Source organism: Sturnira hondurensis, unplaced genomic scaffold (assembly GCF_014824575.4).
Source record: "Sturnira hondurensis isolate 20B ecotype Veracruz unplaced genomic scaffold, ASM1482457v3 Scaffold0022566, whole genome shotgun sequence".
NCBI lineage: Eukaryota > Metazoa > Chordata > Mammalia > Chiroptera > Phyllostomidae > Sturnira > Sturnira hondurensis.
The window spans coordinates 3,491,822-3,508,737 of NW_028095197.1; the positions used below are offsets into that span (position 1 = coordinate 3,491,822).

The following is a 16,916-nucleotide window of genomic DNA, read 5'->3' on the forward strand; positions in this document are numbered from 1 at the left end:
TTGTTAGTTCAGGATATAGTCTATCTTGATATATTTTCCATGGACACCTGAAAATAATATGCATTCTGTTTGGTGGAGTATTCTATAAATGTTATTTAGATCCTGATGTGTTGGCATGGATTTCTTTAGGTTTATCCTGTTTGAGGTTCACTCAGATTCTTGAATCTATAGGTTTACATGCCTTGTCAAATTTGGGAAATTTCCAAATTTGCTTTGGAAATAATTCCAATAATTTCCATTATTGCTTTGAATACTTTTTCAGGCCCACCCTTCCAAGACTTCAATGACACAAAAGTTAGATCTCTAGTTATAATCTCACAAGTCCCTGACCAAAAGACTGGTAATATAGTTCTTCAATTCTAAGTAGAGACCTGAGATGAGTATAATAGAATATCACTAGTTCCACAGATATGATGCTTGAGAAAAAGATGGTCTTTTCTTTTGGAAGCCTGTGATGGAAAGTCTACCAGAAGGGAAGGACACCCACGTATCTTTCTAAGTGGGAATCAACCTAACCTAATTTAAACAAATGGTAAAACATAAGCCAATGACTGTATTTTGTTGGCCATCAAGTAATGGATTTAGTGAAAAGAGGCTGAAACTACTGAGCAAACTAAGAAAAGGTACATTGTGTTGATGAGCATTATCCTTTTTATCTTTGATAATGATTATATAAGAACTAGCTATATAATATGGACAACAATATTTTTTTATTTTTTCTTAGTTATTTAGGTGTCGTGAAAACAGGGAAATATTTTTGACAACCCAATTTATCACATATATTAACATCTACAATGCATGCAAAAAAGAGAAACTTTTAAATGAATTACTGAAAATAAAACATTGACTTTTACCAGGGAATGGTTTCAATGTTCTAAGGCATGTACATTTGTGTCAGTCATTTGGATTGCTCTTCCAAAGATAGGAGGCTTGAAGAGATGAGAATTTCATTTAGAGAGTAAGATGAGTATATAACTTCTATCAAATAAGGATAAAAATTGCCTCGAACTGAAGCAACTCTCATTCAAGTCACATATTTTCTGTCTGGTCTCCCTATCCTTGGATAGCACATAAATTTCTAAGAAATAGACAGGGAGGATGCTGGATTTGCATACAAATATTGGCATTTTTTCCAAATTTATCTATCCAATGCAATAAAGCTATCTGAGGAGCTGAGAAAATATCTTGAATAATGAATCTGAGGTTATAAAAGACCGTATATCTGATGCTTATATTGCAGTCTATAAATAATCACGAATTAATTATTTGTGTGTGTTGGTATACTAGTACAAATACCTCAATAAAACATTGAGACTCCCTTAGCTTCTTACGTATTAATTTTGCCGACTATCCCTTCGACACTTGTCAATTAATTAATTTGTTTAACAGACTTGATATGTGCCCAGCAGGCAGTGCTCTAGGCACTGGGGGGTATAGTAGTGAACAACGTGGGTACAGCCCTTGTCCTTGGGCTGATTCCATTCTTGGGAGGAGGCAAAAATAACTAAGCAAATGAATGAACAAGATCATTTCAAATAGTGATAAGCAATGAAATGGGATGACATAATAAAGAGCAGTATAGGGGGTACACTATTAGCTGGTCAGAGAAGGCCTTGAGGAGGTGGTTTTTGATTTGAGACGGAAGTGATGCAAGAGAGGCAGACACGTGCCTAAGGATCTTCATTCACTCCAATGTGGGTAATGTCTTCGTGTACGAAGGAATACTGCAGCACTAGCATAATGCCTGACACCTTACAGCTGGCTGGTGTTCAAAAACATGGCTTCCTGAAATATTATCACATGCACAATAAAATATTCATCATTGTAGGTGCTATTTTGCCATGCAAACTACAGACAAATTTAGCTTCTGTGTCAAGATGTTATAGTCTGATGTCTGGATCAGGGTTCCTGAGGACTAAAGGAAGATGTGGGAATGACCAACTTCTATTGCCAATTTTACCAGTCAGTTTCCATTACTAGAGCCTTATCAAATGCTGTTTGGGCAGATGTAATGTACCTCTGCATTCTTGTTGTTTGACTTTAAGTTGGGATACGAGTCACTCAACAATACAAAAAAAGTAGATACCTGAGGATTTTCCACAGGCCTCAGACACACCTCTCTTAAATACTTCCATTTGTTCTCTCTGTAACTATGAAACTACAGGTACAATAAATAAAAAAAAACAAACAGAAGTACAATGTGCTCTTGTCCAAAATATTCCAGTTGGTAAAATTTCACAAAAACATGTGTGCCAGGACACACTCCTATCCCTAAATCTTTCTCTAATATTATTTTAAAACAACACTTTAAAGCAATTTCAAGTAATAGTATGATTTGGTAAATGCTTTAAATGACTCAAAAAGTATGAAATGGCTCATATTGAACATAACATATGTACATGTTCTCAAAAGATAAGACCAAAAACTATTCTAAGGGGATTTTGCTTTTGGAAAAGTCATTATTCAACTGTTGCAGAAACAAGGTTGTAAAGGGAAGCAAATTAATATAAAAGGAGATGCCATGTGATCTGGTATCTCTCAGGCAGTTAATGGATGAGGGAAAAAAATAGTGAGGATGATTAAGACAAGAGAGGAGCTTCAAAAGAGAATAAATTAACCATCAAAGGATTAAGAAAGCCTCTTGAGAAATCTAATGACGTTTGTATTTTTGCAAAAATACTTGTGCTGTGAGAGTCAATTATGAAGGATGGTGGTATCTCCTACTATCTTGTAAAAATCAATACTTCAATTATTCTTTATTTGTTCTGTTATTTGATGCTTAGTTGAAATTATAATCTAAATTTTCTTCAACATAAGTTTTTACATTTTTTAGTTTTAGGTTTCAGTATAAATTTCCAGTGTAACCTCCTCCCCCCTATTTTTATTATTTCTTTTTCCATTCAAACCTATCTCACTTTAGAAACCTCTTTCCAGTGCTACTTATCCCTGACACTGAAGATCTACTTTACTCATGAAGGATTCTGTTCCATAACCAGGTTCTCACTTGAACCTGCAGCCTTGGTTCTGTCTTAACAAACAAATATTTGTCATAGAATAACCAAAGGTGAATGGAGGCACGTTATGTGCCTGCTAATGATTCATAATAATTCTCCCACTATCACCTCTTTCTCATCCCCAGAAGGAATGAGCAGAGCTAACATGCTAATGCTGATGATGTTCACTATGCTGTACTGTGTCCTAATAAATTTCAACGCAGCTACTGATTTCTGTCTCCCAGTGTTTTCCCAATGGTACCAGGGGCTGGACCCCACAACAGAACCAGGAGAGGAAGTTGTGCATCAATTTAAAGAAATTGCCATGCAGATGACTCATATTGCATGGTTTTTACATTCAGGATGAAAATACAACTCCTTCACTACTTCAATTGGTTAGAGTGTAGTCCCAATACGCCAAGGTTGTGGATTTGATCTCCCGTCAGGGCACATACAAGAATCAACCAATGAATGCATAAATAAGTGGTACAACACACTGATGGTCTTTCTCTTTCTATTGCTGCCTCTCTCTCTCCTTAAAATCAATTTAAAAAGTGAAGAAAAAATACAACTCCTTCAGGTACTGCTTATTTCCTTGTTATCTTTGTTTTTCATCTGGTTTAACAGACACATATGACACTAACTATGTGCTTACATTAATCCTCAAAACTGCTCTACAAGGTAGGTACTGTTGTTAATACCCACCCTTTTATTTTTTTTTAATACCCACTCTTTTTAGATGTAGATGCATCTATGAGACCAAGTTAATAGCAGAAACAGGATTTGAACACAGGGAGTTTCAGACTTCAGAGCCTGTGCTCTTAAACCCTAAGCTTACTCCTTTCTTTTCTACTACTTTGCCTCTAGTTTAAGATATTTTTCTAGAAATAAATGGTGTGTTTGTATACCTGCAGAACCATAGGCCTGAACCAATCCTGATTTGGGCCTACTGCTCTGTATAACATGCTGGCATCCATCAATCAAGCCAGAAAGAAATTTCAGCTATCCCTTAATGCTTCAAGATGAAGATTGTGGTTAAATTGTAGCTTTTCTAAGACTTGAAGGAAATGTCTGGCTGAATAGATGCTTTTCTATACCCTGAAGCTCTAAATCCTAGGCTTACCCTTCCATTACCCTTTGTTCCAAAAGAAGGTGGAATGGAAGGACAGTTGAACAGCTGGTTGCCCCAAAGAAACACACCCCTGTTGACTCCTGGCCCCATCACTGTCTTTCAGCACCGTCCAGGGCTCCGCTTCTTTCTTTTTCCTACTCACTCTCTGCTGGACCTGTGTGGTTTCATTATTCTGCGTTCATCTAGTTTATAGACTCTCAATGTTGCTGCTTTTCACATTATCCTTTTTTTTTACTGCTTGGCATTATTGTTATTAAATTATCAGTTTATTTTATTCTCCCATTTCTTTTATTTTAAAATTAAAGTTACCCTTGTATTTTATCATCTTATTTTTTTACATCTCTTATGCCATTCTCTTTTGTTATGTATCTCTTTTTCTTGCCATTTTAGTTCCACAGTATGCTGTTTACATAGTTTTATAGAACTTTTTTGTATCTTGTTTTTCACTCCCACAAATGATAGGCAGGCAGCCCAGACAAAAGGGGCACGGTGTGAGATCTCTCTTTGTATGAAAGGAAGGGCGGGTTTCTCTCGAGTTAGGGCTTTAGTGACCAGTCCAATCTCTACAACACACTCTAAAGCACTGACTTCTGGTGTAGTTTCAAAGGTTCTAATTCATCTGTACCTTCAATGAAATCTTTCCTGTTTTTTTACTGTAAAATAGCCAAGGTTTTTTTCCTCTTGAAATCTTCAAACTTAAATTCAGTTTGTGACTTCATTCTGAATTTATTTGTTGGAGAATGGGGGGAAGTAGTATATTCACCTTCCTAGTGATTTTTTTAAAATTTTATTTATTTATCTTTAGAGGGGAAGGAGAGAGGGAGAGAAACATCAATGTATGGTTGCCTTTTTGCGCATCTCCTGCTGGGAGTTGGCCTGCAGGGAACTGGTCTGCAACCCAGGAATGTGCCCTGACTGGGAATCGAACCGCGATCCTCTGGTTCGTAGGCCTGTGCTCAATCCACTAAGCTACACCAGCCAGGGCCTTCCTAGTAATTTTTCATGTTGATATAATTTTTAAATTGCAGGAATATTCTAATAATATTACAAAATACACCTGTAATCCTTCAACAGATAAATCAATTGCTTACATTTTGACCCATTTGCTTTACATTTTCTCTCTGTATGTCACACACACCCATATTCAGTGTTTATTTCTTATGAACAAGCATACTCTGTTAAATAACTGTAACAAAATAATCTAAATCAGCAAAGTTATAATTGATGCAATAATATTGCTTCATCCAGGTCCATATTCAACTTTTGACAATTGTCCTAATTATGTCCTCCACAGCAATCAAACCCCGACCCCCGACTCCAGATTCAGTCTAAGATGACACTTCGCCGCTGTGTCTTCTTTAATCGGGAATGATTCCTCAGTCTTACTTTGCTTTTCATGATCTTCATACTTCTGAGAACAGTCCAGTTATTCTTGGTAGAATGTGCCTCACTTTAAGCATGTCTGTTTTCTTGTCATTAAACTCAAGTTACGCATTTCTTGCAAGAATACCAGAGCAATGATGTTATAGTCTTCTTGGGGCATATCAGGAAGCTCACAATGTTGGTCTGTTCTATATTAGTGAGATTAATTTTGATACATTGGTTAAAGGCATCCTGTATTTTGAATACAGAGGGCAAAGACCTTCGGCTATGAGGGGAAAGTTTCAAAAATTCCACTGTTTATTGTACATTATTTTAAACTTGCTTTAACTAACATACATTACACCCTGATCTTTGAAAAAATGTGAACTAAAATGGTTGGCATAATTACCATAATGAATTTCTTTCTCAATATTCCAAACAAGCCTTTTAATTATGTTCAACATATCAGATAAAAATTTAAATTCTAAGTCATTAAACAGAGAAATCCTCTATTTCTAGATGCCAAAATTCTATTCTCCACCATCTTCCAACCTGCAGGAGAATTCTCTGCATTGGCCATTTTCCATGTTTCAGATATGCCCACATAGTAACTTTTTATGCAGCTATTGCAGGTGGACTTCAGAATTACGATAAATGTTATTGAACAAAGTGGGATTCGCCACCTACCTTCAAACACAGGCGAACTTCAGGTTTGGTGAAAAAGAAAAGGAGTTTCTTATTCAAAAGCTACATAATTTTGGACGAGTGGCAGGCGTCTGCCCAAGGGCCCATTCCCTTTAGAACCTCAAATAATAATAATAATAATAATAATAATAACAACAACAACAACAACAACAACCCTGCCACCCTTTGTCAGTCCTCATCTGGGTCCAGAGTTCTTTCTCCCATTTAAAAAGACTGACCTCTGGGAAATGCCATCGAGTTAGCTGGTTCCTGGTCACAGTCCTGCTTCAGGCGTCCTTTGGAGTCTGTGCGCACTGGCTTCCAATCCCTGAGCGCTGCCCTTTTCTCTGCTACTGGCTGCGGGTGCAGTGCCCGCACCGTGTCCCTCCAGCCCTCCGCTTGCCAGTAGGTCCTCGCGCTTAACCAAGCAGGACCACGCAGCGCAGCATCAGTTGCCTGCACTGCCGCTGCTTCTCGGGTGGGGAAGGGCCCGGGAATGCTGCCAGACCACGTAGTCTCCAGGTCGAACCAGCCCAGGAACACTTAGGGGCCCAGGGAGAAGCCCAGGGACAGCGAGGGACAAAAAGGAGCTAGTCTCTGCACATCCTCCGTTTAAAAGTCCAGGCCCCAAATCCTGTGCCCTCTGGAAGAGTCCTGCTTTTCTAGCCAATCCCAGCTAGATTGGCAGGTCTGCTCCTTCCCTGACCTCTGAGGAGGCCTTGTCCCTTCTCCATGGCTGGTCAGCCTGCACAGTCTCTGCCCAGGCCATCACGTGGCCTGGCGCTGGTTTGTTTACCTTTACCCAGGGGGCATGGCAATCCCTCAAGAGCTGGCTCTGGCTTCCTTGCTGCCTCCGCTGGCGCTGGCGCTGGCGCTTCCTGACCACTCCTTTATCAGAAGAAGGCGGGTTCTCCCGCGCTGCTTCGAGGTTCCCTCCCCTCTGCCCAGCAATCTGGCCAGATACCCCCATAATGTAAATTCTTGTCCATCTGTCTCTCCACTTCGTATCTCCTCATTCACTCACAACCCACTGATTCCATCTCACACAGCATGTTTCTAGGTTCCATCTTTTGTGTCATGCAGTCTGTACTGCCAGAATCCAAACCGAATGCCTCTTCATGGCAAGCTTGCGTGTCAAGGGGAGGAAGGCGGCGGGGCTAGAGGATGAAACAACCACCATGTCTTCATTCAACAATAACTTGCCCAAGGATACTCAGCTAATTAAGCATCAGATTCAAAACTGGTGCTCTCAACAGTACCCACCTTGAGGTTTAGCCTTGAGACACAGGCAAGAACAGATGCTTCATGGTTACTTCCCTACGCCCACCAGCTGCATGAGAACCCAAGCTGGGTGGGGCATCACTACATTTTTAGCTAGGAATGGAGTTAATTCTCTCCCGCTTCAAAATATGCCCTTTCTGAACATCTGCTCCCTCCCCTTGGTCCCCAAAGTTTGTTCCCGCCAGCCACACCCACCCATGCACCCTTTCAAGGGTAGTGGTAGGATAAGGCTGGGGACAGAGGGAGGAGGATGGTCTGTCGGTTTGTTTTTCTCTCCTTTCCCAGTGTCTTGCAGCTAAGATGTATTTTCGGAAGCTAGAGGAAGTAATTGAGGAGGAAATGGACTTTTGGCCTATTCAAGCAAAAAAAAAAAGTAGTATTAAATCTCTGAATAACATTCTTCACCAAGGCATATTCCACAATGGAGCACTGGGATCCTATGCTAGCCTCACTCTGACATAATTTTCACTAAACCGGTTCACCTCCCATCAAGTTAGTTTTTTAGAGGTTTCTCTCCATGTGCTTTTCTCCTGGGCTTTTCCCCTGGAGGAGCAGAGGTAAGAACAACCAGGCTCCAGGAGACTCATCAAACAAGAGGGTTGTTTAAAAAAAAACAAAAATACCTGGCTGGTGTAGCTCAGTGGATTGAGTGCAGGCCTATGAACCAGACAATCATGGTTCGATTCCCAGTCAGGGTACATACCTGGGTTGCAGGCCAGCTCCCAGCAGGGGATGTATGAGAAGCAACCATGTATTGATATTTCTCTTCCTCTCTTCTTCTCTTCCCCTCTAAAGATAAATAAATAAATATTTTTTAAAAAGAATCACACAAAATTAAAAAATGAAACAAAAACAAAAACATGGAGGTAGCTGCTTTAGTAGATTTCTTGTACAAGTAATGTACGGGTCACTCATTAACCAAACTGGGTCTGTCTGGGACCCCAAAATCCATTAGGGATCCTCCTCTTCATGGATTTGAAAAAATATCCACTATCCAATCCTATAAATTCTTTGATTCCTTCTGTACTTACTGAAGGAAAAGAGTGGCAGAGATAAGTCTTAGCCAGTCATGCTAACATCACTTAACATGACATTTGATATCTGAGCTTGTGTGATTATATAATCAAAACATGTGTCTTCTGACCTTCATTCATCTTCCCAGTGAATTGAAATGGTATGTCCCAGTATTTACATTCCTTCTGCCGAAGTGCATACAGATGCTTTAGACATCGGATCTTGATTTAAGTCTTCTAACCTCAGTGTATTTTATTGGAGAAAGCCTGGTGTGTGTAAAAATAACTGCATGAGAAGTCAGAATGCCTGGTTTAAAATCCCTACTCTCACGTTGAGGCCTGTTACTTAATCTCTATAAAATGAAGATAATAACACCTAATTTGTAATCCTGTAAATCTTAAATTTATGTAAAGTGACCGGCCTTCAATGAACTTTATTGAAATTTTTCCACTCCTAAACTCAAATATATAGTTGCTTTGATGAAGCTGTCGCCAAAATTGAGCCCACAAAAATTCTAAATTACGAGAAGTATTTCCTCAGGAGTCATTTTTAGGTGGAAAATAGATGAATTTATGAAGAAATCACCTGGCTGAGTAATTCATAACTTTCATATTGATTCCACGTGCCCTATTTCTTTGCTCTCTTCATAATAAAATTTCTCTAAGGACTGTCTTTATTCAATTATCAGTTTTGGAACTTGTCCATGATCTAGTTAAGTGTTTCTTCCTCCCTTTTTAGCCCCTCCATCTGGACCAAACATAAGTGCTTCTGATCTGATGATCTTTCTTCTACCTTGTGCTTCTTCGTGCCTGCCTTCTTTTCACTTGTGTGCTGATCCAAAATCCAGGTAGGAGCCAACTGGTGTTTTGGTCATTTGCATGAGACATCAAGAGCTCACAGATAGGGCTATGAAACTATGTTTTTCCACCTAGTGAGCTGTTACAGAGGGGAGATTACCTTGTGTGGGTGTCTGTCAGTAAAGCTCCTAGGAAGCAGAATAGGCTGTGCCAGCATAAAGCTTCACAAAGATTGGCATCAGCCTCACCTGGAACGCTGGTGCAAACACAGATTGCTGAGCTCCGCCCCCAGGGTTTTTAATTGAGTAGGTCTGAGGTGGGGCCTGAGAACTTGTGGTTCTCAAGAGTTCCCAGGTGAGGCTGCAGCTGCTGATACAGGGAGCACACTTTGAGAACTACCAACTGCGCAAAGTAATAGATAGTAGAGGCTTGGGTTGGGGAGATGGAGGGAACTTACTGATATTTAGAGCGATTGCTCTTCTTCTGAGTTTGTGAAAAGTAAGTTTCACCCTTTTTCCTGATAGCTCTCCCCGCCCAATGAACTTATTTCTGGTTCCTACTTCGGAAAGTTGTCAGACTTCAGTTGGCTTTGGCTTACTCTGAAGAGAACCGAGCTGCTAAATGTGTGTTTCATTTCCAGATGGTAGGAGTTTGAGAAAAATGAATGTTCAAAAAGAACCCTCTGTTTAAAAATTAGATTTTAGCAATTAGAATCAAAGAAGTAAGTTCCAATATAAAAGACATGAATTATGGAGGGAGGAAAGAAACTAATACAAAACTTTAAGAAAAAAGAATGATCTAGGAATGGGGTATAGTAGTTGTGAGGGTCCTTAAATAGCCCTAATGTTTTTAGTAATAGAATAGTTAAGACTATGGGTAACTCAGTAATATTGAAATAAAAACTTTAAGTAAACTTCTGTAGGCCAGAGGGATACAACTCCACTCATGTCCTGCCTGTAATTCCTTCCCTACTTGCAAATAAATGACTTAAGTGCCTGGAGGGAGACACAGAGAACTGGTTGTAGCAGCTCTTAAAGTCACTACTATGAAATGATGTAGAAACACACTGGTATGGGAGTGAATCGCATGGCAATTTGTGAATTCCTCATTCCTTCCCCTCCATTGTCAAGAACTATGCTGTAGACAACCAGACACCGTCCCAGAGTCTCCTTATGCCCCCTCCTGGGTGCCCTTTTGAGCTTTCTGACGAAGCAGCAGATGGGGCTTCTTATGATCAAACACCGTGATTGTTCATCTTGTGTCCACTTGGCCAAAGGGCACCCAGGCATTTGGTCAAACATTATTCTGGGTGTGTCTGTGGGTGTTTCTGGATAAGATTAACATTTGAATTTATAGACTCAATAAAGCAGATTGCCCATCCAAGGGCCAGGGGGGAGAGGAGCAGTTGGGGAGGGTCTTATCCTATCAGTTGAAGGCCCAAATAGAATGAAAAGGCTTATCCCCATTTCCACCCGCCATGAGTAAGGGGGATCTTCTCCTGCCTGACTGCCTTCAAACGTGAAACATCCGTTTTTTCAGCCTTTACACTCTAACTCAAACATTGACTCCTCCTGAGTCTTGAGCCTGGTGGAACTACAGTGCTGTCTCTCCTGGTTTTCCAGCTTGCCAAGTGCAGATCTAGGGACTTAGCCTCCGTAATCATGTGAGCCACAAGGTCTTTATTCATTTGTTCTTATTGTATTTTTCCATTACCATTTGTCCCCATATATCTTCTTCCAGCTCCACCCATTCCCCTCCCCCATCCTGCAGTCACCACACTGTGGTCTGTGTCCATGAGCTCTTTCCCTTTCTTTTTCTGTTTTGCTGGATCCCTTCCCCTGACCCACCCTCATTCCAGCTGTCGTCTGCTCTCTCTCTGAGTCTGTATCTATTTTGTTTGTTAGTTCAGTTTGTTCATGAAATATAAATTCTTTAAAATAAATAAACACACACACATTCTATGTTCTAACAGCTCTATTTCTCTGGAGAATCCTGATTAATAAAACCACAGATGATTCCTACCTCAGCCCAGCTTGGCCATAAACGTTTTCCCAGAGGGCACCTGATGAGGAGACCAGCAAGAGGAAGGTGCTTTGAGTCCAGTGATTCCTCAGGATAGACTGCACTGGAAACAAAACCTGAGCCTTGTCTTTAGGAGATGAATGCTTCTTCCGCATCATCCTCACTTTGGGCTAAACCTAGGCTAGATCAGCCAAACTCACAGTACAGATCAATGGTTTGGTCTCCCCAACTTACTTTTTTGCCAATGTCTTCTACAGCAGTGGTTCTTATGCTTGGCTACACATTAGAATCACCTGGAGTGTTTCTAGAAATTTCATTACCGTAACCATACTGAAGATCAAGTAAAACAGAATCTCTGTAGGGGGGTTTGGCCATCGGTGTTCAAAGTCCCCTGGTGATTCCAATCTGCAGCCCGTGTTGGACCCCTGAGCCTAGAACACCCTAGGTTTGCTAGAAACTAAATATCATCTAAGTTACAGTTGAATCTGAATATTCCTTTTGCTGTAGTGTTTGAGTCCACTTGACAAACCGAATTCAAAAGTGCAATAAATATTTAATAACCGATCCTTCTTCATTACTCAAGGTTATGTCATTTTGTAAATTAAAGTTTATAAGCATCATGATGATTCCTCACTTAATTCTTAATCCAAACCTAAAATATGGGTAGTATTGTGACTACTCCTAAGGCAGTAAAACTCAATCTTGAGGGTGTTGTGACTTGCAAAGTTCACGTAGGTAGTAAATGGTAAAGCCAGAATTAAATCTCAGATCTTAGTGGACCCAAATTCATAGTTCTCTCTACCTACTAATATAGTAAAATAGTACATTCCTCTGTGACCTGAGAAATCACTGTTTTTACTTTGTCAAAAACTCTGGTTGTTTACTGGGAGACATGTAATAGATAAAGTAAAACATGACAATTTCTCAGAACTAATGGGTTATGGAGAAGTCAGTAACCTTAATAGGGTGGGCTGGGCAGAGGAGGGCCAAGCAGGGAAAATTGGGACAACTTTAACAGCATAACAAAAAAATGTAAAATAAAGTAACAAATAAAATTGCTTAACGAAATAGACATGTTTAAAATACTCATTGAAATACTACATTCGTAAAACAATTATTCAATTGCTGCTGGTTTTTTTCAGACTTTCTCTTTCTTGAGAATTTGTCATGAAAATGTCACATCTTAAACAGAAAGCGCCTTCCTTATCTTGATAACCTATATTTTCCATATGCTTGGTTCTTGATTACCAGCAAATACAAAATTCACCCTCACATACGCGTTTGCCATCTTTTTGTATCATTAGACATTTCTGTCCTCTCTCTCTTATTCTGTCCCCTTTCCTGGGAGTGACAGAGAGTATCTCACTATTCCAGGAGTTTCAGGAGTACAGAAAGAAGTATCTCATTTCATACTAAACCACAAACCTAAAAGACAGATGGTGTTACAGATGATGAACTTGAAATTTAGTCAGGAAAAGTAGCTTTACTACTTAAATACTTAGCTAGTAAATGGCAGAGCAAGAACTGCAGCCCAGCTTCACATAGTTCTAATGACCATGCAATCGCTACTGCTTACCCTTTGCAGAAGACCCCCCCAAACTTATAGTTCCCTAATTTTCCCCTGGAGAGCCTATTGCCTTAAGGGCTTCCCTCCAGCCCAGTCTGAGAACTTCAGCCCACACAGATGAAAAACTTGGTGGGACGTCCTAGCATGCAACCCTTCGAGGTAATTCTCCATTGACGATTTTTTGTTTTCTATTGCCAACTATGGTACCAGTCTCAGGTGAGGTAGCCTGTCGCAGAGCACATTAGTCTGGTTCCCAGCCGATGGCAGCCCTGAGCCTAAGACCAAGGCTGGCGTGGACAGCACTGTTGGTAGGTGCTATTTGGAGGGACCCTTCTGGATTTAAGTGTTGTGGAGGCCACAGTGGACAGCTAAGCTAAAGTGACCAGTCCTGCAAGTTTCACCGGAAACTAGATGCTTGTTCTTACCTTACAGGAATCCTGTGTGCCTGACTGTCAGAGAAACCAGGTAGTTAGAGGAAGTTCTCCCACCACGGTCCAAGGTCATACATGCCTATCTCTGGGTCATGGTATATAGCTCTTCTTACATTGGTGGGAGTGTAGGAAGAACTATATCCATATTGCTGTGTTCTGGCCTGGATGGGGAGAAATGGGGAAGGAGCAGAGGCAGGAACTAGGTATAACTCTTCTTCTCTATTTTCTATTTGACTGTCTGACAACCATGAACTCTGACTTTTGGAGTTGTGCAGATGAACACCCCCTCAACTTATTTGACCTATGGAATTCTCTGGGGGTTATTAGACCATTTTACCCACCAGGAACCAATCCAGTGACCTCACATAACTACTGACTGTCCCAAGAATAACTCCACTGTAAGAAGACACCATGGATGATTATGTTCCACTGGGAAGCCTAATATTCTGTGCTCTAGAGATTGAGGTGAGGCTATAAGGAAATGCTCAGCTTCACAAGTCACCCATTCTTTGCTACCTGACCCCTTGAAAATCAACATATGCCTAGTTAACTGGAATTTTTGAAATACCATTGCCTGCAGCAAGGCTTCTGGGCCTTGCGGGTAGCCACAAATCTCCCTAGTGGACCCAGGGTGGCCACAAAAGAATGTGCCCTACAGAGAGCATGACTTCTGCTTCAGAAAGTGTGGCTGTTCCAGGAACTTGAGTTCTGATCAAGAACATTGTTTGTCTCTCTGAGCTGGAATCCCCAGCCCTCTAAGACTTTATTTTTTAAAAATATTGTATTGATGTATAAAATGTATACCACAAATTTCACTCATTTTAAGGGGGTACACCTCAATTATTTTCAGTAAACTAAGAGTTATGAAACCATCACCCTAGCCCCATTGTAGAATATTTTCACCACCCCAAACACATGCCTCATGAACATTTTCTGTCACTCCCCATTCCCACTCCACTTCCCCCAAGCGCTTTCTATTACAAAGCAGCTGTGTTGATGTATAACTCATATATCATGCAATTCACCCATTTTAAAGTGCCCGATTCAATGATATTTTAGTATGTTCAGGGCAACCATCAGTACAATCAATGTTAGAACATTTTCATTACCTCAACAAAGAAACCCGGTATCCAGGGGTCCCCAACCCCTGGGCCACAGAACAGTACCAGTCTCTGGCTTGTTAGGAGCAGGGCCGTAGGGCAGCAGGTGTGCTGTGGGCAAAGGAGCAAAGCGTCATGTGTATTTACAGCCGCTGCCCAGCCAGGGAGCGTTCCTGCCTGCTGTCCGCCTCCTCTCAGATCAGCAGCAGTATTAGATTCTCAGAGGAGTTCGAACCCTAACGTGGGAATCTAATGCCTGATGGTGGAGCTGAAGTGAAGATGCTGGCGCTGGCGAGCGGCTGCAAATAGAGATTATCATCAGCACAGAGGTTTGACTGCCCAGAGACCACCCCGTACCCCAGTCCGTGGAAAAACGGACTATTTTGTTAGTTTATTTTGTTCATTAGAGTCCACATGTAAGTGAAATCCTATGGTATTTGTCTTTCACTGACTGGCTTATTTCACTTAGCGTAATACTTTCCAGGTCCATACATGCTGTTGCAAAAGGAAAGATTTCCTTCTTTTTTTCAACTGAGTAGTATTTCATCGTGTAAATGCACCACAGCTTTTTTAGTTATCTGTTTCATAGTTATTTCTGTGTGTAGAAGGATGTGTCTCATAGCTTAAATTCCAATAGAATCTAGAGGTTATGATGCTTCTTCAAATTCTTTAGTATAATTTTGAATATTTAAACACTCATATTACATTATAAAGTTAGCTTCAAACACTCATATTTATGTTATAAAGTTAGCTCTAAATGTCCTACATTGGCATATCTATAGCAATCCTAGTTCATGAATGTCCCTAAGGAGAAAAAGGCTAGAGCAGTACTGGAAATGTTACTAATCATAGTTTGTAACACATGGTGTTTTTTCCCCTGCACACTTGCCAGTATATTTTACCTGGATTAGTTTCAAATTAGTTTAGCAATTATTTTGTAAGAAGGATTATTAGAGTAGGTTTAATTTTGGATTTTTTTCACTACTGCATTCCAGTTTTGAATGAATCATAGTCTTAACTTCATGTTAATATGTTCCCACTCAATAATACCAATGAAGGTCAATGTTGTTTTGTTTGTACTCAAGCATATTTTAAGAATAACTGGCACAGAATAATGGAAATATACCATTCTATAAATAACAACATTCTTTTCATGATTTTCTGCATTTACTTGAGTGTCCAAACTTTAAAATAAAATCTTGACAGCGTTCTCTAAGGATTTCAGGTATTCAGGAACTCTGCAGGCTAGAGCAGTACTTGATGCCTTTTAATACAAGGGAATCATGATCGTTTATAGTTTTTTTTAAAGCCATACCTGAAGGATAAAATGAGAAATCTATATTTTTGGTTCAATTTAGTTTAGAATAAAAGTGGCTTTACATTTTAACTCAGGGCTGACAATCATAGAGACTTAATATAAACCTTTAAGCATCTAAAAGGCTGCTTTTTAGGCAACTGAAAGGATTTCTTCATGTGCCCCAACTCCCTGTGCAGAGCTGAAGCCTGAGTGCCTTATAGTTTTATAAACTGAAATCACTGAAATGGATTTCTGAAGAGAAAGGAAGATAACATAAAGATTCTTTTCTGCAAAGATGTTTTTAAAAAGAGATAAGCAAGTCATGAATCTGAGTGTGAAAAAAGTGAAGTACTAGAATTTCACTTTTAGTACTAGATAGTCTTCCAAACAATGTAGTCAAGTGGTATTGAATAACTAAGACATCAAAAATTGATAAAAGAAACTACATTATATAATTTTAAAATTTACCAAACTCTCTGATTCTCATAACCCTATAAATGATGTAAACTCATTGTTTTATGAATGAAGATGCTGGGATTTGGCATATTCAGGAGACTTGACCAAGATCCCTCAGCTAGACTTTCTGTTAAATGTGGAGGACCAAACAAAGGTAGTATAACATCCAGACTTCTGGTCAAGATGGCAGCAGAGGCAAACATGGCTTGCCTCCTTGCATGACCACATCAAAATTACAAATAAAATATGGAACAACCATTGCTCAGAACTGTCACAAATTGAGTTGAATGGAAGTCTGACAACTATGAAATTAAAGAAACCATATCCATCCAGACTGGGAGGAGAGGCAGAGATGCAGAATGGGCTGGTCCCACATCCATGTGGTTAATAAAGATTCTGGAGGAATATTTTGAGACTGAGGAGTCCCAGCCCCATACCAGGCCCCCAGCCAGGAACATAGGTCCCCATAACTTCTGGCTGCAAAAACCAGTCATTTTTGCAATCCCTCAGACCAGAGATTGAGTCAGTGGAAGAAACTTCCGGAGTCCCAAGCAGTTCATCTTAAAGAACCCATAGAGAGACTTACTAAGATTCATTCTCTGAGCTCCAACACCTGGGTAGAGCTTAAAAGGCACCAGTGACTTATGGGGAGGAACTGAAGTGTCTGGCATCAAGGCAAGCACTCAGAGATAGTTTTCTCTCGGATAGAAAGGCAGGTAGACACTACTGTCCCTTTCTGAGTCCTCCCCCAACAGAACCACGGAGCCAGCAGGCAGGTGA

At 40.2% G+C, this 16,916-nt stretch overlaps 1 long non-coding RNA gene across 1 annotated transcript; it reads right to left on the reverse strand.

Moving 5' to 3' along the window:
* Positions 1-11,222: 11,222 nt before the first annotated feature.
* LOC118979580 (uncharacterized) lies at positions 11,223-14,550 on the reverse strand. The gene is made up of 2 exons (XR_005064948.1): positions 14,450-14,550; positions 11,223-11,388 (listed from the first exon to the last, which is right to left on the reverse strand). It is a non-coding gene; the product is annotated as an uncharacterized LOC118979580 (long non-coding RNA).
* Between the last annotated feature and the right edge of the window lie 2,366 nt (positions 14,551-16,916).